Source organism: Lissotriton vulgaris, chromosome 1_2 (genome assembly GCF_964263255.1).
Source record: "Lissotriton vulgaris chromosome 1_2, aLisVul1.2, whole genome shotgun sequence".
Classification (NCBI taxonomy): domain Eukaryota; kingdom Metazoa; phylum Chordata; class Amphibia; order Caudata; family Salamandridae; genus Lissotriton; species Lissotriton vulgaris.
The window spans coordinates 24,468,242-24,494,684 of record NC_141686.1 but is presented as its reverse complement, the minus strand read 5'-3'; positions in this window follow the sequence as shown (position 1 = coordinate 24,494,684).

The following is a 26,443-nucleotide window of genomic DNA, read 5'->3' as shown; positions in this document are numbered from 1 at the left end:
TGCTCACTGCACCATCAGGATTCAAGCAAGCCGGGCCGACGACGGCTGAAATGCCAGAAACCGGTCCCTGGAAGCTTGTCTCCTTTCTGGTGAAGAATTGGCTTGGTAGTTTGGTCTGCCCTCTTCCCATGATGCACTGGGCCAGGGACGGACTAATTTGCATATGGCCAGGTTCTGAGCTGGGATGGTGCAGTGAGCTAAATAACGGTGATGGATCAAACCCTGATCTTTGGACTGGGTAAGAGTGGTCTGCTTAATTCAGACACTCTGTTCATCACCACCCCCTTTTCTGAATCGTTTTTGGCCAATATAGGTTTGGCAGGGTATACTCAGACATGAGTCCCTTGCTCACTGCACCATCAGGATTCAAGCAAGCCGGGCCGACGACGGCTGAAATGCAGTGAGCTAAATAACGGTGATGGATCAAGCCCTGATCTGGTGACTGGGTAGGAGTGTTCTGCTTAATTCAGACACTCTGTTCATCACCACCCCCTTTTCTGAATCGTTTTTGGCCACTATAGTTGTGGCAGGGTATACTCAGACATGAGTCCCTTGCTCACTGCACCATCAGGATTCAAGCAAGCCGGGCCGACGACGGCTGAAATGCCAGAAACCGGTGCCCGGAAGCTTGTATCCTTTCTGGTGAAGAATTGACTTGGTAGTTTGGTCTGCCCTGTTCCCATGATGCACTGGGCCAGGGACGGACTAATTTGCATATAGGCAGGTTCTGAGCTGGGATGGTGCAGTGAGCTAAATAACGGTGATGGATCAAGCCCTTGCAGTGTAGTTCCTAGTTTCCCACTAGGCCCTGCGCATTGGAATAACATAAAAAGTAGTATCGACGTGGAACTGCGGATATTCCAGGCCTCCACTGACTATGCTAAACTTAATTGGGTTGTGTTACCAACTAGCTCAGAGGTCACTGGAAACTTTCTTCTCTGCATAGGAAGTGATCAGCTTCCTTGGCACAGACAAGAAGGGATTCAGTTTTCCAACAACCGTGAAACATGACAACTTTGCTCCTCAGATCAAGAGTCGATCTCTAGGGTCGTGTGAAACAATAGACATAGATTTCACTCAGTCAGTCTAGTGCAGTTTACTTTCACAGTATGTAGAGAATAGAGAGACGGGCGTTTATCAATAAAGGGTTAACATTTATTGAACAGTCTTTCTTCTCATACAAGAGAAATGTATTGCCACAATTGCAATAACTGTTATTATAAAAAAGTACGTACAGTAAGATAAGTATTGCGAAATAGAACTGTAAAAGCATTGATATGGTTTCTTAGCCATACAATGGTTTAAAAGTAATAAAACATATATATACAGTCATATATACATTAGGCTAACATACTCAACTGGTGCTTCTAACTAAGCCTACCCCAGTGTGCCTGACCTAAGCCTAACACGTGAAAGGGGGAGTAAGTAAGTAGCTTAAGTTAAGTTGGTTTTGCCAAGGTTTGTTTCAAGAATTCTCGTCTAAGGGTTTAGTCAACACCATACCTCTGAATAGAATGATGGAGGATTGGTATCTCCTTCAGGGGTCTCTCTCGATATCCCAGTCACCCGCGAGGGTAAACCGGAAGCGCCGGGACTGGATTTCTCTGCACGAGAAATGCAGAGGCTTCTCTCAGCGCGTCGAGGAAGGAGGGGTGACAGCGTCCGCGGGCAGCTGGAATCGGCTGGATGTCTTCGCAGAGGACGGCTGCTCGGCTCCTCAAGCGTACTGCACCATAGTTCGCGCTGTAGCGGCGATAATGGTAATCAGCAGCTTCACCACCACAGGATAGCAGGCTGCAGCGACAGAGTGCTAGTTTTTACCAACACAGGGTCATGCAGGCAGCTGGCATCAGCAACAGGGAACGAACTCGCAGCTCGTATCTCTCTCATTGCTTAAGGCAACGTTGGTAATATTTATACCTGACAGGTGCCGGGTTTGACGCAAGTTTGCTGGACATAAGACGTCAATTAAAGATGTCACTAGGAAGTGACAGTTATCAGTTGCTCATTAGAGTTCCATTACTAATCAAAACATAGCAAGCGGGGATTTCCAGGTTTGCTAAGTTTTTATCTTGTTGAAGAACTCGGAGTGTTATCTAGGAATATCAGATAGTGACTGCTGCACTGTCATTGCACTAATTGGTCACAAAGGAAGTAGCAGAGAGTCATGCTGGAATGTGGCTCTGTTCGTGTGAGGCCAGAGATGACTTTTCAGAAAATCGCACTTGAACGGTTATGCCAATATAGGGAATAAATGGATTTATAGCCGAATAGGGGCATAAGGTCACAGTATCGATCAGGAACCTAGATAAGCACGCAACACCCACTCCACGTTTTCATGTCCATCAAAATTACTAAAACTAAGCAATAAGATGCATGTGTAACATTGCCCACCCCAAAATACATAAATGCATTCGAAATAGGCGTACTTGTAATACATGGAATTTTAGGTACTGTACGTTTTTTAAAGCATAGTAATCATTCAAAAAAAATTATTGCATATGAAATCAATGAACGATTATGCATAAAGAATTACACATGAAGTATCTCTGACAGAAGAAATGCGAGATAAATCATCACATAAAAATGCATTGTAATAACATGTGTGCTAGAGGCTGGTGTTATGTTGTTATGTCTCTAGATGTGTTTAGAAATAGAAGTGTGAAGCTTCTGTTCTCTAAGAATAGTTTTTACGTTAAGCAAAGAATTGTTCGTGCCAAAAAGGGTGAATTATTAAAAAATTGTCCAATTTAAAAAAAAATAAAAATTTTAATGCTTGAACGGGGAAATATAGAGTTCCAAAGCTTATTGCAGTCTTTGTTGATCAAAACTGAAGGCCGAATTCAGAGTTCATGGGAACGCTGTGTGTCGGAAAGCTTTTCAAAAGTTATTGTTTCTCTATGGGTGAGAACATCGTATCAGACAGGCTCGCAAAGAATTGGTCTACAAAATTAGGTGATAGTTCAACCAAATTAGATAGCGCTGTAACTTGGCAGGTGTGAGAATGATTGCTGTCATCGAAGGCAGGACCAGCAATGCTCACAGAACGTTGTACCTGGATGATGTTGCTTTTGTCACTCGCTCCACTGTTACCACTTGGCTGTAGTACAGGAGTCTCCACGAATGCCGTCATCAGGATTGGTAGCCGCTGGGGACAACACAATGCGTGAGCCGTTATTGGACTGAGCAAAGTATCGACGTCCATTGGTACTGCTGATGGAAGTGAAAGACAGATGTCCAACACGCATTCATCGCCGCAAAGCATACACCGTAGCACAGGTAAAATGCAATTTTGCCATATCGGTCTGAATGAAAGGAACCAGGTCATGTTTAGATCTCTCAGCCTGGCCAATCCGAGGACGTTAGTTATCCTGTCCCTGTAGCGCATTGCTAGGATTGTCTCTTCCATTCCCATGGGAGCTATGTCTGAGCTGAGGCTTGCCATAACGTAGCAGAAGGGTCAAAAATAGAATCCCTGCAACGAGTCCCAAAAATAGTGGAATGCCGCCAAAAATGTGTGCACAAAATTAGGAAAGATTCCCAAAATTGCCTGGAAGGGTGTTAGCAGTCCCGTAAAGACTGTCTTAAATATGCCTGGGATGCTTGTTGCACTAGACATGTTAAGGAGTTGGCTGAACATTTCTACGAAATGCACGGGGCAATTTGTTGATAAAAGGTCATGGACTTCAGTAGCCGTCCTTGCGACTAGAAGATCATACGTCTCTTTAGATGACGTTATAGGCACTGTTGTCTGTAAAAGTACAGATTTCATTTTGCTTAATGTATCAATTCGTATAGAATAGAGATTCAGACGAGGCCAGAGAGGAGTCACTATGTCTGGAGGCCCGCTCGGGAACAATGCTTGCATACAACATTTGACCATGGACGTTACTTGTACTAGATAACTTTTCCCGGGCGCGAGGCCACAACACCTGTGATCCGTTCTAAGAATGTAACTCCCGTTTGCGAGTTGCATAAAGAAGGGCTCTATCTGAGTTGCAGGTGTGACTAGCTGGTGGCATGAAAGGTTGTTTGAATTTCCATCACATGCTCCGTGTAAATTAATACCCTGACACAAAAGTATACCGCTTAGTGAGTGTTTACAGTTGTCACCACTAAGAAATACATTTTTGTCACTGTCACTATAGCAAGAATGAGTGTATGGTAATTTCCATATAGATTTAACATATCCTTTACCCAATTGTTCATATTGGCCAGCAGGTATGTATTCAAGGCATTTATGAAATCGGAAAGTTGTTATCGGAATTGTGATAATTCCGTGTATTATCCATTCAATGACAGGACTCTCTGACATTGTCAATGGTAATCTCTCGAGTTTTTCGATGCTCAGGATTGTATAGTCTGCTCCTTTCTGTGCCAAACTGATCTGTTTATCAGTAAGGTTAAAACTGGAAAATAATGACGTTGTGTTGATTAAACGCCAAGGCACATAGCCTGAACGAAGATTTTGCAGCGTCCAGCCTAGTTCTATAATAGAGCGTAATTGAGACTGGCCATGTTGTAACATTAGCAAATCTCTGTCTATCACATCAAAGGCAGAGGATACAATATTGTCCAAAGAATATATTCTGGAAGACAGAGTCATTAACCCATTGTCTACTACAGAAAGTGATTTCTCCAAATTAATACGATCAATTTCTCGTATTTTTTCAGCAGTTTCAATTTGCTTTACTTTCCAAGCCTCGTTGTAAGCAGCATAGATACTGGTCGCTATGAAACGCTTTTGACGCTGTTTGCGTGGTCCAAGAATGAAATCGCGCAAATCAGCACCATCTTTTAGTAAAGACAAGTGTTGCTTAATTTCAGCCAGTGTGGATGTAGTTAGCCATTCTAGGCAGAGTTTCCCTACACTGTATGTTGTTATAATCCCTGGATGTTGTCTCTGGGAGTATCTAGGGTCTAATCTGGTCATTATTAACCCCTGTGTTTTATTCAGGAACCTATCTTGACAGCTATTTGTGTCTGTAGGCCAGATTAACCACTTTTTCCAATCAGGATGTGCTCTGTTGAAATGTAAAATTTGTGACACGTCTAACTCAATATCTGTGGTTGTATTCTCAGGTATTGGCTTCGGAATAGACGGTGTTTTAAGGTCTTTGATCTTAGCTAGGCCAAGACAAGATGTTTGGTGTATTGTGTCATTTAAAAATAACATTTGTTCAGGTATCATGCAGGTTCTAAATAGTGCTTCTATGCCTTGCACCTGCCAATCTTTTGTACCCCAAATTGTTTTCGTTTCAATATTATTTTTCCAATAATCAAAACCAAATGTCATCATTTTGTCATAAAATGCTTCTGAATATATCAATTTAGAATTTGTCAGCATTGTTTTCATTCCTGTTTTATCTAACAGTTTGTAATAAAACATTTCTGCATTACTTGTGTTAAACCCTGAGAAGTATTTGAATTTCTCAAAAAATGCTTTAGAACTGCTTTTAGGTGGTGTAGCACAATGTTCCCATTGATTATACATAAAAACATTTCTAGGCTGTGCAGATTTATGCAAGTAATGATCCCCATAGTGGGTGTAACAGAATAACTGCTCATAACTAGATGAACCTTGTAAATAATCATGATCTGTGAATCTAGCTGACATTACTAAATCAGACATCATGTCATTAATACTGTTAAAGTCCCAATCATCAGAGAATGTACTTGGTGTCACAAAGTCACTTAAGGAAACCTTTAGTTGATGAGGATACTTCAGGATTTCGACCGGACCATAGATCTCATAGTCTGTTTTCTCCCATACTACCCCACCAGGTATTGGAATTGCTGTGACATTTACTGTTGACAGTTCTCTTTTCTTCACGTGGGATGATCTGTGTGGTTTCAGGACTAGGTTGATGTTCTGACTTGCTGTGTCCATTGTAATATATTTTCCTTCAATGAATTTTCCCAAACATAGTACCATGATGAGCCAAAGCAGGAGGAAAAATACACCTAGACCGAACCAGAACTCTAGCCAAGGGGAAACAAGGTAGATTTCCTTCAGTTGATGAAAGAGTTCCGTTGCTTTTTCTTTAAAAGACTTTTTTGTTTCTGGCATCACTTCGGGGTCACTTAAATCTTCAGAGAAGTTGTCGAAGTTGATGAAATAACCAGAGGCAGTTCTGTCAATTGATGCGATTGTTCTTTCAATCTGTCTCTCGGTAGCACTTTCTGATGCCACATTAGTGTAGACTGGTGTTGTTTCTTGACGAACTGTTTCAATCTGTGTTTCAAGAGGCACGAGTTCCATGGCATTATTGCATAGTCCTTCATTGTGCACTGCAGGCTGATCGAATGTGATTAGTCTTTCAGTTTGAACCTCTTGGATTGTTGCAAGTTTCGGTAGTCTGTTGTTTCTTGGGAGTCCACTGGGCCTACTGTTGATTATAGGCCACATGCTTGTGGTTTTACCAGATCGATGGACACGACTCTGTTCTCCTTTTTACCAGCAAGGGGCGGTAGCACAACTGATCTTGTTCCGGTGACTGCTAAGACAGGTACTGCTTTTCTGTAAGAAGGCCCAAATTCCTTCTTAACCGCGATCTTTTCTCTGACTAGATCCCCAATCTTTGGAATCCAGACAGGCCTTGCTGGGGCTGTTGCTGGTGGTGCCTCGTCAGTGGTGCTTGGCTGTTGCTTTAACTTTATGTTGCTTAATGATTTTCTTGTTTCATTCAGTTCCTGTAAAACAGCCAAACGATCTTTTACATCAAAGTGCGTTGTTTCTTCTTGTACCACTGACATCTGACTATCGAGGTCCTGAACGTTCATTCTAATTCCGAACAATAGTTCGTATGGGCTGAAACCTTTTAGAGAATTTCTTGGCATGTTGTTAAGACTAGTCTGGACACTTATTAAATGTTTGACCCACCCAGCGCCTGAACCTAATACCTTCGCTGTTATAAATTGCTTTATGTCCCGGTTTTGTCTTTCTACCACACTATTCCCTTCGGGGTGCGACGGACAAGAATACCGCAACCCAATTCCCATGCTGGCCATGGCCTCCTTATAGGCTCGAGAGCTGAAAGCAGGACCCTGGTCAGAATGGAACGTGGTAATTGCGTATGTGCCGATAAAGACTCGCAAATCTTTTATAACCGTTCTAGCGTCAGCCGAGCGCTGGGGGCCTCATTTTTTTAAGTGCTTTTCGTCTTAACTGTTAATAGGACGCAGGATGGGGTGAAGGCAGCGTTACGCTCTTCCTGACTGGTAGCCGGTAGCAAGGTTCGCTACTGCGATCCCTATTACAGTTTTCACAGTTGTTTGCATATATTTGGTGTTCTACACTCATTCCCGGCCACCAGAATACTGATTGTAATTCAGTCAGTGATTCCTTGATTTCTCTGTGCCGTAGACCCAAACCCATGTGTGCGTCTGCTATTAAAAATATTCTCCTGTTCATGTTTGGAATTACTCTATCCCCCACTCCAGGGATTCGAGCAAAAGGAACGGAGTTTGCATCGATTATGTATGCATAATTGAGTGGATAGTTTACGGGTAGTGCTGCGCAGTCGCCTTTTACGGTCGTTTTTACTGCTAGCATGGTTTCCCCGTCTATGTACTTATCTGTACGTTTTTTTGTGGCTACGGAAGCCGGTTTAGTTGCTTCCGCGGTGGCTGTATTAGCCAATGAATTCCCTGCAACGTGAACGCCATCACGTTGAAGACTCTGTGCGTGAATCACGTGAGTCTTTTGTAGTTCTTTGTGTAAAAGAGTTACCTCGTTCCAGAGCTTTTTATGCTTTATTGTGGCACCTGTGTCATCTTTGTAGTCGTTTTCGATCCAACTCTGCAGTTTATTGTTGTAAGAGTTGACGCAAAAATGAGAATCGCACACTATAAGTGTGGGGAATTCGCGTTCTGCATTTTCGAGCGCCATCTTTAAAGATCTGATTTCAGTTCTTTGAACCGAACAGTACTTTACTGATTCAGTTTTTGTTACTTTCGGTTTGATTTTACCGCACAGCCAACGACATTTTATAATCGCACATGCTGCATTGTAGGATTTACTCTCTACATTAAAATGCTGTACAAAGCTATCTGTATAGATTATACAGGCGTATTGTGGGAGAGGCAGAATTTCGATTGACAGAGGATATTCTTCTTCATATTCTAAATCATTCAGTTCTTTGTATTGCGGGGCGAAATAGTATTTCACGTCTTCCGCTCCAAGAGAATCTATGCACTGTATCCACTTCGGATCCAGTGACACTGTAGGCAGGTTTACTGGGCTGAATAGCGCCTCGAAGGCGGATTCCGCTGTAAGGATATTAATCCGTTTGCCGTGTGCTAGTTCTCGTTCATTTGCTAATGCGATTTGCACTGCGTTCACAGTTCTTTCTGTGTGACTGAATGTTTTTTCTGCTTGTGTGTACAAGTGAGATTTAATTGAAATCGGTACCTTTTCTCCCTCATTAGAGGTTAGGTACGTGAATCCGCATCTTCCTGGGATGACTCGGATTACAAGATCGATCGTGTTGTCACGTGTATCTAATTTTGTTTTTGCTAACATGTCTGTTTGCAGTGATCTCAAAATTTCTGTGTGTTTTTGAGTCCAATTGATTTGTTTTAAATCAGGTTTAATTAGTTCGTAGAGAGGTTTAACCCTCTCTGCGTAATTTAGAATGTATGTTCTTCCGAAATTCAGAAAACCTAGTATTGATTGTAAATTCTTCAGCGTTTTTGGAGCTTGGAGTACAGCGCACTTCTCTAAGAAGTTGTCCGCTAGGCTTTTCCCTTCGCTTGATAATTCGTACCCTAAAAATAGTACTGTCAGATGGGCAATTCGGGACTTTTTAAAGTTGAATTTGTAACCCTCTGCTGCGAACCCAAGTATAATGGTGTTCACTCTTTTCAAGTGAGTATCCAAGTCGTCGTCTGTGAGATAAATATCATCTACGTAAGATAATGCTTCATCATCATAGATTTGTAGTAACTCTGTTACCCTAGCTGAGAATAGTCCTGGGCTGTTCTTGAACCCCTGTGGGAGTCGACAGAATTTTTTCTGTGACCCAAATGCGGAGAAAGCGGTCAAATATCTGCTTTCCGGTGCAATGTTTTGACAAAAGAAACCATTAGAAATGTCTAATGTCGTTTTGTATTTTTTCCTAACTATGTTATTCATTAGGGCTGCACTATGCGAGTTTTGTACTGCAAAAGTTTTGCAACATGTATTAAGGTGTCTGTAGTCCAAAACTAGACGATATGAATTGTCTGGCTTGGAGACAGGAAACAAAGGATTGTTCATTTGAGAGGTGCATGTTTCAATCACCCCCTGGTATTCAAGTTGATCTAAGATCTCCCTGACTTGTTTTTTAGCTTCTTGCTTTATGGGATACTGCCGTTGGGCAGTTGGTTCACTTTTTAATTGGATTTTGTGAGGCGGTGAATCCTCATCCCATCCTACATGATTTTTATATAATGCAGGTGCCTGGGCCACTGCCCATTTCCTTGCATATGTATATTTTTTGTGAATCGGTATGTGATTCGAGAAGGCAGGCATAATCACTTCTTCGCCACGAGGGCACTCCCTGACAAACTCTGGGGGCCAATCTTTTTCAGCTAACAGAATATCATAGCCTTTTGAGAGCTTATCCCAAAATAGACCCTTAATTTTCCTAGTCTTATCACCCTCTATACGCAATGTTATTTCGTATATTTTATGGGGCTCGCTAAGTCTGGTGTCGGCAGTTTCAACCTGAATGTATTCATTCGTGTCCACTGTCTCCAGATGACTCATCAAGATCTTGCGCGCTATACTGATTTCTGCTGCACTGTCCAACATTGTCAATGCCCACTCCCCGTTTTTCAACTGTGTCCTCAGTATTCTCGGCATGGTTGATTACTCTAATACTGGCTACCTTCTTTTTCTGAAATTGAGATTTCTTATTTTGAGCAGGTTCCTTGTCTTTGGACTTGGTGTGCTCTCCTGGGTCTGACCGTCCTCTTCTTTCCGAATTCTGTGGAAGAGATCGAGAGGGACGTGTATCAATACTTTGATATCTATCAGGTTTTTTTATATTATCCCTATTTCTAAGGTTATATCTTTTCTCAGAGGGCTCCCGTTGGGGAGACTGGCGTTCTCGAGTCGGAGTTCTTTCCCTCCGTCGAGGAGACCTTCCTCTGGACTGGAAAACTTTTTCCTTGGGAGTGGATTGTTTATTTCCATCCCAGCTCTTTTTAGGAGTGTTTAAATTATTTTTAATAAATAATTTTTCAGGATTTTCGAGCAGTTGGGGCTTAACTGGTTTCCCACCCAAGCTGTCTCTACCTAATTCTTCATAGCATTTTTCTATGATTTTTGCAAGCTCAACAGGATCTTTTATATCTGTTTCCTTCAACTTCTGGCGAATCGCCACAGATGCTGCTTCTCCCTTGATGTTGGCTAATAATATAGCCGTGACCTGCTTGAAGTCTTTCAGTAATTTCATACCTAGATTTAAAGCGGGCTCTGGACCGAATTCATTTTGAATCTGTTTTAGCACTTCTGGTATTACCGCCATAGACGGAACACCGTGTGTTTTTGTGTAAATGGAAGCAAAGACTGTACCCCAAGTGTCACAGTCCTCCACGTGTGGTGCGATTACCATAGGAAGGCAGATGGTCAAGATTCTGTGTTTCTCAATAGGGGTAGTATCAGGAAATACTGCATCTATTTGAGTGATTTTCTGGGCTAACCAGAAAGGAATTTGTTCCCGTTTTACGGGTGTTTTACCAAGACATGACTGTATGTTCTGTGGTGTAATTTTATTTGTGTTCCCCTGGTGAGGGGTCAGCTGGTGTGAATTAACAGCTGGCTGGACTGTTACAGTCCGCATTACATATTGGACTAATTGCCTATGTATTTTTATTAATGTGTTTAGCTGTGCTAACAGCTCTTCTCTAGACATTCTTGCAATGTCAGGATGTGGTGTGTAGCTGGCTAAAACCGGCCACGTGGCTCCTGGTCTACCTAGTGGACCGAGCCTAGTTATTTGATCAGTGTGTTTTAGGGCGCCATTAAACCAGAGCAGGTGCTCTTGAAATTTAAGTGGGATTTCAATCTCCTCGAAAGGAGCGTACTCTCCCGGAGGTTCCTCTATTTTGTAATAGTGAAACTCCTGTGTTATAGCGTTTACCGCTGGAAAGTTTATCCATGAATAGAATACCTCTGTCTGCCGATATTCGTGAGCCTCTATCACGAAAATTACTGTACCACCTTGAGGTGTCAGTCCGTTTTCTATAAGTTTTAAAGTTATAGATCTTCTTAACTGGACCGGGATGATAATAGCATCCGGGTCTGTGTATTCGGGACCTTGCTGAGTCGCATCTGCTGCGGCCCCAGTAGTTCCGTTATTTTCTACTGACATTGTATAAATGCAGGTTTTTCAGAGTAGGTCTCCAAGGAGACAAAGATTAGGTGCACAATATTTTGGAACACTGTATCCTTCAACGTTGAATAAACCAGAGCTTTACATAGGAATCTCTTCCTACTAAGGTCGGGCGGATTTTAACCTTTCACCTACTCCAGACGTCTATTGGAGTATTTACGGGAGAAAGGGGTGTGAAATATGCACGACTGAGTTACTCTATAAGTCTTGCGTTAGTTTATCGCCTTACCAAACGGTTGGGCGCCATGTAGTGTAGTTCCTAGTTTCCCACTAGGCCCTGCGCATTGGAATAACATAAACAGTAGTATCGACGTGGAACTGCGGATATTCCAGGCCTCCACTGACTATGCTAAACTTAATTGGGTTGTGTTACCAACTAGCTCAGAGGTCACTGGAAACTTTCTTCTCTGCATAGGAAGTGATCAGCTTCCTTGGCACAGACAAGAAGGGATTCAGTTTTCCAACAACCGTGCAACATCACAACTTTGCTCCTCAGATCAAGAGTCGATCTCTAGGGTCGTGTGAAACAATAGACATAGATTTCACTCAGTCAGTCTAGTGCAGTTTACTTTCACAGTATGTAGAGAATAGAGAGACGGGCGTTTATCAATAAAGGGTTAACATTTATTGAACAGTCTTTCTTCTCATACAAGAGAAATGTATTGCCACAATTGCAATAACTGTTATTATAAAAAGTACGTACAGTAAGATAAGTATTGCGAAATAGAACTGTAAAAGCATTGATATGGTTTCTTAGCCATACAATGGTTTAAAAGTAATAAAACATATATATACAGTCATATATACATTAGGCTAACATACTCAACTGGTGCTTCTAACTAAGCCTACCCCAGTGTGCCTGACCTAAGCCTAACACGTGAAAGGGGGAGTAAGTAAGTAGCTTAAGTTAAGTTGGTTTTGCCAAGGTTTGTTTCAAGAATTCTCGTCTAAGGGTTTAGTCAACACCATACCTCTGAATAGAATGATGGAGGATTGGTATCTCCTTCAGGGGTCTGGATTTCTCGAGAAAAATGCAGCGGCTTCTCTCAGCGCGTCGAGGAAGGAGGGGTGACAGCGTCCGCGGGCAGCTGGAATCGGCTGGATGTCTTCGCAGAGGACGGCTGCTCGGCTCCTCAAGCGTACTGCACCATAGTTCGCGCTGTAGCGGCGATAATGGTAATCAGCAGCTTCACCACCACAGGATAGCAGGCTGCAGCGACAGAGTGCTAGTTTTTACCAACACAGGGTCATGCAGGCAGCTGGCATCAGCAACAGGGAACGAACTCGCAGCTCGTATCTCTCTCATTGCTTAAGGCAACGTTGGTAATATTTATACCTGACAGGTGCCGGGTTTGACGCAAGTTTGCTGGACATAAGACGTCAATTAAAGATGTCACTAGGAAGTGACAGTTATCAGTTGCTCATTAGAGTTCCATTACTAATCAAAACATAGCAAGCGGGGATTTCCAGGTTTGCTAAGTTTTTATCTTGTTGAAGAACTCGGAGTGTTATCTAGGAATATCAGATAGTGACTGCTGCACTGTCATTGCACTAATTGGTCGCAAAGGAAGTAGCAGAGAGTCATGCTGGAATGTGGCTCTGTTCGTGTGAGGCCAGAGATGACTTTTCAGAAAATCGCACTTGAACGGTTATGCCAATATAGGGAATAAATGGATTTATAGCCGAATAGGGGCATAAGATCACAGTATCGATCAGGAACCTAGATAAGCACGCAACACCCTGATCTTTGGACTGGGTAAGAGTGGTCTGCTTAATTCAGACACTCTGTTCATCACCTCCCCCTTTTCTAAATAGGTGAAGCCTGGCAAGAATCAAACCATGTAATAGACACATTATACAATTGCAAGGCACCAAATAACATCCCTGATGAAGGTCTGCAGAACATCAGACCCAAGCCCTGCTCCTCCCTTCCCAACCACGCACCATACACCTTATATACATCACTATGCAAAATTAGTACAAACTTGCTCTTCTACCCTTACACAACACCATTACCTTATACCAGTGAATTGCTCACTACCAGACTATCTATTGGGTCCCGGGATACCGGAGGCCCCAAGAGGGAAAGGCCAATGCCTCGGTATGTGGAGCTTATCACCTTTGATGAATCTGACCTGAATAGGAATGGAAGATGGCCTTCCATTTGGTCACTATGAATAGTGTGTTATGCCCCTAGGACTTTGTAACATGCCAGCAACGGACCACTTCTTTACAAATCACTTCTATACTCATGTCCTCAACCAATTTCTGATTCAGAAAAGGGGGTGGTGATGAACAGAGTGTCTGAATTAAGCAGACCACTCTTACCCAGTCCAAAGATCAGGGCTTGATCCCTCACCGTTATTTAGCTCACTGCACCATCCCAGCTCAGAACCTGGCTATATGCAAATTAGTCTGTCCCTGGCCCAGTGCATCATGGGAACAGGGCAGACCAAACTACCAAGCCAATTCGTCACCAGAAAGGAGACAAGCTACCGGGGACCGGTTTCTGGCATTTCAGCCGTCGTCAGCCCGGCTTGCTTGAATCCTGATGGTGCAGTGAGCAAGGGACTCATGTCTGAGTATACCCTGCCACACCTATAGTGGCCAAAAACGATTCAGAAAAGGGGGTGGTGATGAACAGAGTCTCTGAATTAAGCAGACCACTCTTACCCAGTCCAAAGATCAGGGCTTGATCCATCACCGTTATTTAGCTCACTGCACCATCCCAGCTCAGAACCTGGCTATATGCAAATTAGTCTGTCCCTGGCCCAGTGCATCATGGGAACAGGGCAGACCAAACTACCAAGCCAATTCTTCACCAGAAAGGAGACAAGCTACAGGGGACCGGTTTCTGGCATTTCAGCCGTCTTCGGCCCGGCTTGCTTGAATCCTGATGGTGCAGTGAGCAAGGGACTCATGTCTGAGTATACCCTGCCACACCTATAGTGGCCCAAAACGATTCAGAAAAGGGGGTGGTGATGAACAGAGTGTCTGAATTAAGCAGACCACTCTTACCCAGTCCAAAGATCAGGGCTTGATCCATCACCGTTATTTAGCTCACTGCACCATCCCAGCTCAGAACCTGGCTATATGCAAATTAGTCCGTCCCTGGCCCAGTGCATCATGGGAACAGGGCAGACCAAACTACCAAGCCAATTCTTCACCAGAAAGGAGACAAGCTTCCGGGGACCGGTTTCTGGCATTTCAGCCGTCGTCGGCCCGGCTTGCTTGGATCCTGATGGTGCAGTGAGCAAGGGACTCATGTCTGAGTATACCCTGCCACACCTATAGTGGCCAAAAACGATTCAGAAAAGGGGGTGGTGATGAACAGAGTGTCTGAATTAAGCAGACCACTCTTACCCAGTCCAAAGATCAGGGCTTGATCCATCACCGTTATTTAGCTCACTGCACCAACCCAGCTCAGAACCTGGCTATATGCAAATTAGTCCGTCCCTGGCCCAGTGCATCATGGGAACAAGGCAGACCAAACTACCAAGCCAATTCTTCACCAGAAAGGAGACAAGCTTCCGGGGACCGGTTTCTGGCATTTCAGCCGTCGTCGGCCCGGCTTGCTTGAATCCTGATGGTGCAGTGAGCAAGGGACTCATGTCTGAGTATACCCTGCCACACCTATTTGGCACCTTCAAAAAGCAATACAAATTTTGAAGTAAATAAAAAAAAGATGATAAGCTCCTCAAAGATCTAATTTAGTGAAAATCGTAGTACCTCTTACGGACTTGAGGATCTTTTCATTGGGCGATCCTTGATGGCAATTTTATTGAGACCTTGATAGCCCACCCGACGTCTGAGTTCTTAAGAGTTCTCGGCTGCAAAGAATGAAGTTGAACCAGGTGGAGAGAAAAATGAGTCTATATTTTCTTGCAAATAATTCTTTAAGGTTTATTTTTCAGATTTCAATAGATGCCTACAAACATGTGGTGTACCGGGTTCAATAAAAATTACTCTGTTATACTCTCTATGATCTGACTGGGTCAAGACTTTAGGCTTCCCAAAGACATCCAGGAGAGCATGATAATGATTTGGAATGGATGTAGGACTCTGGGCTACTTTGATTGAATGTTTCTTAATTTAAGCTTTTGGAGTCCAATAACTATCAGATGAAAAAAGCGGTCATGACTCAACTGTGGAGACATCAAAATACTTTGAGTTTCTCCGGTGATGTAGGGGTGTTGCCTTCTTAGCCAAGATAATCTGAAAATATAAGCACTGTAGGCTGTAGCAATAATATGAGCATATCGAACTTTCCTTATGATCATGAAATGTCACAGTGAGTGAAGTTGTCATCTCATTAACTGGTCCAAAGGAAAGTGGTGTGCCATTTGCAGTCTGGACATGCTCAGGTTCCGTATTTTTCATTTTTGAAATGTGGTTCTTCTCAACCCTGACTGATTACCCATACAATTTAGGCTTTGCTGAAATTTAAAAAGCCTAGAACATGGAATAAACCCCCATCTCAGGGTTTAAAATGTCTTGCTAAAGAAAAATATGAGTTTCAGAAGTATTTGATGAAGACACTACAACCAAAATATGTTATACTCCTGGCCCTCCTCCATTACAAAGACATGTCTTGGTATCTCCTGAGAGTCATGGTGGCGTTGTAGGACAAGCATGAAAAAGATGTCTTGTCTCTTCACAATACCTATAGAGACCAGCTCTTTGGCAGTGCTCTCTCTCTCAGACTGGGCCAACGAGCCTCTGGTTGCTCCATTTTGTATATGCTCTTCTTGAGAAAATAGAACTTAACAGCAGTATTCTCAGTCTTCAAGAGAGAAAGTGTTAAGAACTGTTGCTAGTCCAAGAGCTTTAGCCCTTCTCTTCTCAGCTCTTTTTTCATTCAGGTGAGGTAAGAGCACAATACCAATTAAATCAGCGAGAATAGCAGCTCTGGGAGAACGTATCAGCTCATCCTTGATATCTTCCTTAAATCCCCCTTGAAACAAGGTTATTTGAGTTGTTTAATCCAAGTGGTGCCTGAGGCCAGATAATGAAAATGGGTAACACAGAAAAGGACATAAGAATTACCTAGCTGGGTGTCACACAAGGTTCTTTGGCGGAGCACTCATTTTAATTTTAATTTAATTGAATTTCAGCTTATAAAGCACGCGGCTACCCCCAACGGAGGTGTCCCAGCACTAGTGGAGACAGAAAAAGGTGAGGGTGAGTTAACGTGAGCCACCGTGTGCTAAGGAAGGCTGAAGAGCCAGGTCTTCAGGACTTTCCGGAACATGGGTTCTGAGTTGGCCTTTCTAAAGTGTTCAGGCATGAAATTCCACAAGGTCATGGTTTTGACGGGGAAAGGAATGTCCCACTAGTCTGGCCTTTGAAAAATGGGGGATGACAAGGCGTTCAAGATGGTTTGACCTTATGGTCCCTGTCTGATGGTATTTACGAATTTTCTTCTTTAGATATTGCGAGCCAATATTGTCGATTGCCCTGTAGGCCAGAGTCAGTGCTTTGAATTCTGTCCTCCTTCTGACAGGCAGCCAGTGGAGGCTACATAAATTAGGGGAAATGTGATGCAGTAGCGGGAAGTTTCTGCGAAGCCTGGCAGCCGCGTTATGTACAGTTTGCAATTTCCTGATAAGGTATGCTGGAAGACCCAAGTACAAACTGTTTGCGTAGTCCAACTGCGACATGTTCAACTCGTGGATTATTATTTCCTGCAGTCCATGGGTAGGAAGTGAAGGAATCTCCGTAGGGCCTTCATTTTCCAAAAGCAGGACAAGGATACATGGCCTACCTGGGTCTTGCATGACAAGGTCGTTTCAAATTTGAACCCCAGGTTTCTTGCAGAAGGGACAGGGAGGGGGGCGTTGAGCTCTGCGGGCCACCAGGGTCGGATAGAGGGGGGAAGGCTGATTGAAGAACAGTAACTCTGTTTTATCCGCATTCAACTTTAGGCAATTAGTAGTCATCCATGCTCAAATGTCCATAAGACACTGCCTAAAGTTTGTAAATGCGGCCTCAGAGTGATCCTGGAAAGAAAACACAAGCTGTGTGTCATCAGCGTCCGAGATAACATCTACACCGTGTTGCTTTACCAAAGGGGCAATGGGGGCAAGGTAGACATTAAAAAGGGTCGGGCTGAGGGCCGAGCCCTGTTGAACTCCACAAATCAGGGGGCAAGGCGTGGAAGTGTAGGGATGCAACCGTATTCTCTGGGAGCGGCCTTCTAGAAAGGAGCTGAACCAGGCTAAAGTGGTCCCTATCACTCCCAGTTGTCTGAGCCTATCTAAGAGGATATTATAAGACACTGTCAAATGCTGCCGACAGGTCCAGTAGCACCAGCATTGCATAGCTACCCTTTTCCATTATCTCCCGGACAGTTTCTGCTACTTCGAGTAGTGCTGTCTCAGTGCTGTATCCCACTCTGAATCCGGACTGAGAGTCATGGAGTAGTTTATTGCATTCAAGAAACTTGGATAGCTGTTTCTGCACTTCTTTTTCAAGAATCTTTGCTGTTGCTGGCAGAAGGGAGATGGGTCAAAACATTTTCAGTATTGCTGGATCCTCATTCTCCTTCTTGAGGATCGGTTGAACAAGAGCAGTTTTCCCAATGGCTGGCTAGGTGCCAGTTTCCATAGCTGGTTTAGAGCAGGGTTGAGCAGTGGGGCTAACATTTTGAAAAACCTGGCCGGCCATGGGTCAATTGAAGATCCAGATTTAGTTTCTTCCAACTGCCTGAGGGATGTATCCGGGTCAAAAGAGCTAAATTCCGACCATGTATTTGTCAGGGAAGGGAGAGGCAGTGGTATGTTTGATGGTTCTGTCCATGGAAATACAGCGTAAATGTCTTGGATCTTCTCCTGAAAGAAGACCGAGAGATCTTCACAAAGAGTGGCAGAGGGGACTACATTGCTTTTCATTGTCTCTGGTTTAATGAACCCTTGAACAATTAAAAAAATTTCCTTAATGGAGTTGTTGGCTGATTTGATTTGGTTGGCAATGTGGTACCTTATGGTATTGCGTTTTAATTTGTGAAATTGTTTTAGTGCTGTTCTGTATGTATTTTTCGCCTTTGGTCTTGAGCACCGGGACACTCCCGGGAGTAGCCGTGAGCTTAATAAATACCTGTTAACGTAACATAACATAACAAGGTTGTAGGTTTTTCGCCAGATCCGCTAAAGTTTCTTTTCTTGCAGCAGCTTTTTTCTGAATGGAGTTCTGGCGTAAACCAAGGGGCAGAGGGTTTATTACTGGCCAGTTTCATAACTTTCATAGGAGCTATTTTGTCTAAGGTGGAAGATTACGGTGTCACTGTTCGGTTCTCCAGTAGATAGCATAGGAGCATTTGTTAATACCGGGCCTGTTGCTTCGGGGGTTTCTTTCCTCCAGTTTCTTCTGATTTTGTGCTCGGGTTTCCAAACGGTGTAGTTTATGGTGGTGGTTAGATTGAAAGAAATGAGACTGTGGTCTGACCATGTGAGGGGAATTGGAACCTCTGTTGTTAGGGTTGGGATATTAGTAAAGATGAGATCCAAAGTGTGGCCTGCCAAGTGGGTAGGGAAATAGACCAATTGCTTAAGGTTCAATCCCTTAAATGTCTCCACTAGTTGGGTGGCCATGGGACATAGATCATAGTCAATGTGGACATTGAAGTCACCCAAGACTGTGAAGTTTGTACATTTCAGTGAGAGATCAGCGATCTGATCGCATATTTCCCATAACTCAGCGGGGTTGGATGCTGGTGGCCTGAAGATCAGCATTCCCGCAATGGCGAGAATAGGGGAAATTGTGACATTAAAAGACATTGCTTCCATCTGGTTATTGTGTTCGACCCTTTCGTGCGATATCTCCCAATCGTTTCTTATGATCACCGCAAGTCCACCCCCCACTTTATTACCCCCCCGGTTTTCCATAACTATTTTGAAGCCCTTTGGGATAGCCAGCATAATTTCGGGGTTAGAGCTCTCTCTCAACTAAGTTTCTGTAAGGAAGATGAGATCCCAGGTATTTGATTCTAGTAGTAGCCAAATATTATCTGCGTGCTTGGGAAGAGATCTGCAGTTAATTAGACAGGCTTTAATTTTGATGGTTGGTCTATTGCTGGAGGTCCACATCTCTGATGGTGTGGCCCCTTAAATGGCCTTACACTTTTTTCCCAGGACCCCTTTATTAGGTCTCGGCTACGTAGCGCGCATGCGCGCTGCATTGGAAAGAGACCTCTTGAGATCGATGCAGCTTTCCAGGTAAAAACGTGCACGTGTTGCATTGCTTTCAATGCAGGGCATGCACATTTTGGCGATTTCCTTCCGGGAGCATGCAGCGCCATTAGGTCGCACGCTCCCGCAAGGTAAACGCTGTCTGCTCTCGTCCGCATCCCCCCTTTCGCACGCGCCTGCGCACAATGCTTTCTTTTACAAGCATTGGCCGAGCGCGCACACAACTTCCACTTCTCCCCCTCCCCACCTCGCGCGTGGCCAATGCTTGTTTCATTTGTTTTACTTTCTCACGTTTTCGTTTGCAACTTTATGTACATTCTGCCTTTAAGGACGGATTACCACACTACTTCCAGGTCGCGTAGGTGCTTTGAGATTTAAAGCCAGCACGTCATGGGAATAGTCGTGGTTCGTTGAAGCACTGTGCCTCAGACAGTTGAAGTTCGGTCTAGAATGCGGGGAAGCTGCGACTACATTGGTAAGTGTAATTGCTTTGTTTTTTTAATAGTTGATGACATTTGTTGAAAGCAGATTGGAACTCCATATAGCTATATAGCTAACATCGAAGGACACCAGTGGCTCCCTAAATCCTCTCCATCCTCAGGTCAGAGCCACAGCCTCGCGCCACCCTTCCACACCCCCAGAGACCGTCCGCTCCCCAGCCATCCGCGCAAACCAGCTCCCGCCTCCCCCGCATCTCTCCCTTCGCTGCATCCTACCCTGCAGTGCCACAGGTATCCCGGTGTCAAACACGCAGCAAAACTACGGCATCATACCCAGCCCCAGTTGAATTACGGCGGCACCCTGTAGTTGAATTACGGCAGCACCCTGTTTGTAACCGCTACATTGCAAGCCGAAAGTGCTTCATCTGCGCTTCCCACATCAAGGCGCCACCATGCTCGGGTCTGCACAGAATGACGGACTGCCGACCCGATCCTGTATGCACCCCCATGTGCGCCACCTCCGCACTGTAGAGCCACTCCAAAACTCAAACTTTACTCCCTTGATCCAACTAGGCAGGTCGGAGCCTTGCCCCCACTCCTTATATCTTGCCCCTCACTGCCATTGTTTTGCGCAACCACCATACGGCCCTACCCCCGATTCCAAACCACACATGAGCCTTCTGCATGCCCCCTCGCTGCTCCCATCCGTGCCCAACACCCCTCAGCGCCATGCACTGCCAAAAGGCACTAACCCTCCCACCTAGGATACTACCCCTCCTAAGGCCTATGGCTCCCCTATCCCACCCCAAACCCCCGCCCCCTCACCTCACACAAAGCAGCAGCACCTCTCTTCTCCATAATATTCCCAGGAGAGAGGAGTGTGGCGTTATAGCCCAATATTCCAACTAGGGAACTAGGTTATAGTCGCAGCATTAGCTCAACATCCTTTGATTCTGGGCAAACTAGATTATGTACCTTTCCTAAACAATTAACATGAACGTGTTAAGTGTATACGGTGTGAAATGTAAAGTGCTAAATACAATTGGTTTGCGCAGTATAAAACTGGAAACAAAGCGCTGTCCCTCTGACCGCTTATTTCCACTTGTTAACTATCTGTGTGATTCTGTGCAAAGCAGGCTAGCTTGCTGAACTGACAAAAAATACAAGCATTTACAGACCAGCATAAAACCGGCATAAGATATGTATAAAAACTGAGCTGTTCATTTTCGATTGATAATGGGTGTTTGCATGCAAGTTCAAACATAAAAGTGAAATTGGCATATATTCAAGCCACAGATGCCCCAATCCAAAACCCAGAAGACAGCCCGTGCAACGCCAAAGTTGTAATTTAGCTCCATGTGATGTCTACTTTTCTAATACATTTGATACTTATGTGTTAGTAGACCGGCCATTTGGGGAGTGCCTGGGGAGTAACATAAATATTTCCTTGAAAAGATGACGTCTGGAGGAGCACATTACTCCCTGCCATCATAGAAACTACTGGAACAGTACAAGGCAGGATGTATCCACTGCCACACAGCCATCTGAGTAGTATTTTGCCCAAAAAAGAACACCAACGTTAGCCTTCTAGGGCAGGAAGGATCATGTGTGATCCCCAAACCGAAACCTCACTAGGGTAAGGGTCATAATGTAAACAGACAGGTGTGAACTTAGAGCAGGGCTAATGAATGTACAGCCAATTGCATCAGAGATAATACAAGGTCCATGAAGTTGAGGGAGTGGAAAGTGTAAGCAGCCACAAAGGGACAACAACCACGCCATCACCAGCCATCATGATACAATGGTCTGTAAAGGTCAGTGCAAGCCTTCAATGTTCCACTCCAAATCTCCTTATAAATTGCAAATTAACCACATCATTATACAACATCATTACACTCTACTAAATGCAACATACACCCCACATAATACCACTCAAAACGACATAATTACATGCCACATAATTACATAACACATTATTACATTATACTAAATCCAACACACACCCCACATAATACCACTCAGTGCCTCATAATTACATATCACATAATTACACTATACGCAATACAACATCAATACAAACCACATAATATCACTCAGTGCCACGTATTAACACGCCACATAATTTCACTCTACTCAATAAAATATAAATACACTCCACACATCAACACTCAAAACCACATAATTACACCACATAATTACACTCTACTAAATGCAACTTATACCCCACATAATACCACTCAATACCATAATAATATAAATATACTACACATAACAACACTCAAAACCACATAATTAAACCACATAATGACACTCTACTAAATGCAACATACACTCAATATAATACCACTTACTAACACATAATTACACGCAACATAATTACACTCTACTCAAAGCATCATAAATACACTATACATAAAACAAATCAGTGCCACATAATTACATTCCACATAATTACACTCTCCTCAATACAACACAAAATCACTCTGCATAATACAACTCAGTGCCACGTAGTTATATGCTCCACAATTATACTGCACTCAATGCAACATACACTCCAAATGATACCACTCACTGCTACATAATTACATACCACATAATTACACTCTTCTAAATGCAACACACGCCCCACATAATACCACTCAATAACACATAATTACATACCACATATTTACACTCAACTCAATACAACATTAATACAATCCATATAATATCACTCAGTGCCACGTAATAACACACCACAAATTTATAACTACACTCAATGCAATATTCATACACTGCACATAACAATACTCAGTACCACATAATTACACTATACTATATGCAACATCAACACACTCTACATAATACCACTAAGCACCACATATAACACGTTTTATTAGAATTTTTCTACATAAAACACATCGGTCACAATACTCAACAACATAGCCAAAACTTCAAAATAAACACATAAGGTCCCAAAAGCGAGACCTATTGGCTATGCCAATGCTTGTTAAACTTGAAAGAGCAGGACTTGCATTTTAATCCCTGGCCGCGTAGCTCCTGTTCCAGTGAACAGGGGTCAAGACAGGTTGGCCGAGGACAGGCCTTTGATTTAAGCTCGAAGATTTGTACCCTAGCCAGCGTTATTCTTGTGTCTGGTTGGAAACAGGCAACGTGGCTGGCGATAGTTGCGGGCCGGGCGCGGACAGGCACAGATGGGCTTGCCTTAGGCGTGCCTTCGGGGCACTAGCGGTGCACCCGCTCCGTGCATCCGCTGGCCCATCCGCTGATATGGGAGAGTGTGGGAGTAGCTCCGCCTCTTCTCAGCACGGGATAGTTTCAGCAGATTTGACCCCGCCCTCCACGCAAACGGCACAAGCCGCGGTGGACCAGAGCAGGGGACAGGTGCAACAGTGCTGTGCAAATGAACAAAGTGTGACTGAAGTAACTATTTTAGTTTAAAAGCATAAAAATGATTAAAAAGCGCTATTTCCTGATCGCACTCTCACCAACTCAGAAAACGGTTCCTTATGCATAAGCAGCAGTTGGGGCACTAACAGCCCTTTCCCGCTTCGCTGCGCGCCCGCTGGCCCATCCGCTGATATGGGAGTGCGTGGGAGTAGCTCCGCCCCTTCTCAGAGCGAGATAGTATCAGCTGAATTGAACCCGCCCTCCACGCAAACGGCACCAGCCACGGAGGACCAGAGCAGAGGACAGGTGCAATAGTGCTGTGCAAATGAGCAAAGTGTGACTGAAATAAGTATTTTAGTTTAAAAGCATAACATGGTTGCAAAGCACTATTTCCTGATTGCGGTGTCAGCAACTCAGAAATCACGTCCTTACGTATAAGCGGCATTTGATACACCAACAGCCCTTTCCCGCTCCGCTGCGCGTCCGCTGGCCCATCCGCTGATATGGGAGAGCGTGTGAATAGCTCTGCCCCTTTTCAGTGCAAGATAGTGTCTGCTGATTTGACCCCACCCTCCACGCAATCGGCACCAGCTGCGGTGGACCAGAGCAGGGTACAGGTGCAACAGTGCTGTGCAAATGAGCAAAGTGTGACTGAAGTAAGTATTTTAGTTTAAAAGCATAAAATGGTTAAAAGGTGCTATTTCTTGATCGCGGGCTCCCCAGCTCAGAAATCTCTTCCTTACGCATAAGCGGCAGTTGAGGATCTAACAGCTCTTTCCCGCTCCGCTGCGCGTTGGCTGGCCCATCCACTGATACGGGAGAGGTCCTCATATATTTTTTTGAAATTCTTCACAAAGGTAGAATAGTCTCATAAACAAGGATCAGAAGATGTGAATAGAGGAGTAGCTCAGACAAGCACAGCTCCAGAAGAATTAATTAAATAACCCACTTTTAAGCAGTTCTGTGCACATTGAGCTAGAGGAAAGGCAAAATACACTGTAGGAGGATCAGCACATTCTAGTAACCTGAAAAGAGGGTTGTTAGAAATGCGTGTTTTTGGTTGGAAGTGGTATGAAACCTGTTCATGTAGGGACCCTTCCTTCTAGTCAGGGTATGGGGCAGTCGTTACACAGGTAAGATAACCCGTGCTCACCTCCTTGGCTGCTGGGCACGGGCAGTCAAGCCTCTCTTAGAGGCAATGTGTAAAGTGTTTGTACACATAGTAACACAGTGAAAACACTACAAATGGACACCACAACAGTTTAGAAAAAAAACACTCTTTATCAAAACCAAACAGGACCAAATGACAAAAATCCAACATACATACCTCAAAATATCACTTTTTAAATGTTTCAAGCAATTCTTTCCAGAGTACTCTATGGATGCAGTGTTTTTACACAAAGCACCTTAGATGCGTCGAAATTCACAAGGAAATACAGCCGCAGATGTGGGAAGCATCGGAAAACATGGCAATGCGTCAATTCCTGAGTCCCTGGGGAGGTGATGTGTCAGTTCTGCTGCACTCAGGAGAAGTTTTACTTCGAATCCGGACTGTAAGGGGAAGTGATACCATGAAATCCAAGACAATTCTAGTCTGTGGGTGATGCAGTGGAAAACTTGCCACATAGGTGTGATGCTTGGCAATGCCAGAAGTGCTGCAGGTCAATGCAGCAGCGGCAAACAGGCGAAGCATTGATTTCTTCAATCGCTATATTACGATGCAATTATTCTTTCAGCCGCACAGTAGGGCCTGCAGTGGAATCAGTGCACGGGTTTCGGACTTCAAAGATACGGTGCGCTGAATTCGGGCTGTGGGAGTTTTTTATTTGGCTGCTGACAGGCGCTGCATCGATTTCTTCGGCCGCACAGCAGTAGTGCGTGGAAACTTTTCCTTCACTGCAGTGCTGCATCGTTAAAACAGGTGCTGGAAGGGCGAAGCATTGGTTTTCAAGTCTTTTCAAGCTTTTTGCAGCAGGAACCACACCAAAGGGCCCAGAACTGGAATTAACGCCACTTGCCAGGTTAGAACTCCCAGCAGTGGAGTTCAAGGATGCTGCAGGTGAAGTCTTTGAGGACCCTGAGACTTTTTAAGAGGAGGCAAGCACATACAAGCCCTTGGAGAAACTTCACAATCAAGATTCACAGCAAAGTCCAGTCCTTTTACTCTGCTAAGCAGAAGCAGCAACTGCAAGCCAACAAAGGAAAGCAAAACACAGCAAAGAGGCAGTACTCTTCCTTACAGCTCTTTGCCTTGGCAGAGTCTCTTCTTGATCCAGAAGTGTTCTAAAAGTCTGGGGTTCTAGGTCCAAAACATTTGCTCCTTTTGGCCTTTGAAGTTGGCATTCTTCTAAGGATAGTCTTTGTAGTGCACACGTTCTTGCCTTGCCCTGCCTTGACTCCAATCACACTACAAAGGAGTGGAGACAGCATTGTGAGAGGACAGGCACAGCCCTATTCAGATGTGAGTGACAACTCCTCCCACCACTCTACCTCAGGAAGGCTCATCAGCCTGGTGATGGGCAACAGGTTATGTAGGGCAGACCTCAACTTCCTTTGTGTGACTGTCTAGAATGAATGCACATACAGTCTAAATCAGACGTTGATTCCACATGTTGTCAGGGGCACAGGATGGCAAAACCAGAAAATGCCCACTTTGCCAGGCTCCTCTATTACAAGCAAGGAACCATTTGTAAAGAATCCCACCTTGAGATGTACAGTATCACAGTGCCTTCAGAAAAGAACATTGTTGCCCTGCAAAAGCGACATTTCAGTACAGGACAGTCTCCAGTCCAGGTCCTGAGGAGAACCCCTCACTAACACGTGGGTTCGAAACGCGTTGACACGTTACTGGAACAAGATACAGGAAGGGCATGTCAGGACTCTAACTGTGGATACAATTCTACCTGTTTTTTGACCCTAGTACTTGCCAAAGTTCCAGTATAAACAAGCAAGCAGGCTAGCAAAAACACTCAGTGCCTCTTGTTTGTCTGTAGGTTGCATATCAGGACTGGTGCCTCAAACATTGATTGATAATAGGCATTTTTGT